Raw genomic sequence first — 474 nt, forward strand, 5'->3', positions numbered from 1 at the left:
CTTCAGAGGGGCGCCCGGGCTGCGGCTCTTACGCACCCCGTCTCCAGGTTTTCCCTCGTCTCCGCACGGCCAGCCGGAGGCCCCGAAACTTTTCGTGGCGCGGCCCTCCTTTGTGTGGCTGCTCCGGGGACGGGGACCGTCCGCGCGCGGCGACTGCCTGCGTCCGGCTGCGGGGGCCGCTCCAGGGTTCAGGCGGCTTTGATACCTGAGATTTCCGGCGCGCTCCTTAATGAAAGTTGCATTTTTTTTTTATTGCAATGACTTTTTCTTTGTAGTGACTTAGAGCCAGCCAAACTTTGACTTCATTGCCTGTATTTCACCAGAGTATCTTGTTTGTGTTTTATTAAACCCACCAGGGTGAGCAGAGGACCGAAAGGAGCGGCCGGGCTTGCTGGCCGGTGAATTCGCCGCCGTGCCGGTAGCTCGGTTCCCCTCGTGTCCTTACATTGGAAGCGCTGGTGCCCGGGTCCTCGG

The 474-nt window shown here is 59.9% G+C and overlaps 1 protein-coding gene across 23 annotated transcripts in view; it reads right to left on the reverse strand.

The window, feature by feature from the left end:
- The window catches only part of ADGRL2 (adhesion G protein-coupled receptor L2), a 201,809-nt gene extending 201,753 nt beyond the window's left edge, over nucleotides 1-56 (reverse strand). For 13 of the 23 annotated variants that reach the window (XM_045292219.1, XM_045292228.1, XM_045292215.1 and 10 more), the window contains exon 1: nucleotides 37-54. The gene's annotated coding sequence lies outside the window, so the exon portion shown is untranslated. Of the gene's footprint in view, nucleotides 1-36 lie in introns of all 23 variants that reach the window. The other 10 variants (XM_030886086.2, XM_045292225.1, XM_045292224.1 and 7 more) reach the window with 3 other exon arrangements.
- Between the last annotated feature and the right edge of the window lie 418 nt (nucleotides 57-474).

The sequence above is a fragment of the Echinops telfairi genome, unplaced genomic scaffold (assembly GCF_000313985.2).
Source record: "Echinops telfairi isolate 266 unplaced genomic scaffold, ASM31398v2 ScPeMD7_443;HRSCAF=831, whole genome shotgun sequence".
Classification (NCBI taxonomy): Eukaryota; Metazoa; Chordata; class Mammalia; order Afrosoricida; family Tenrecidae; genus Echinops; species Echinops telfairi.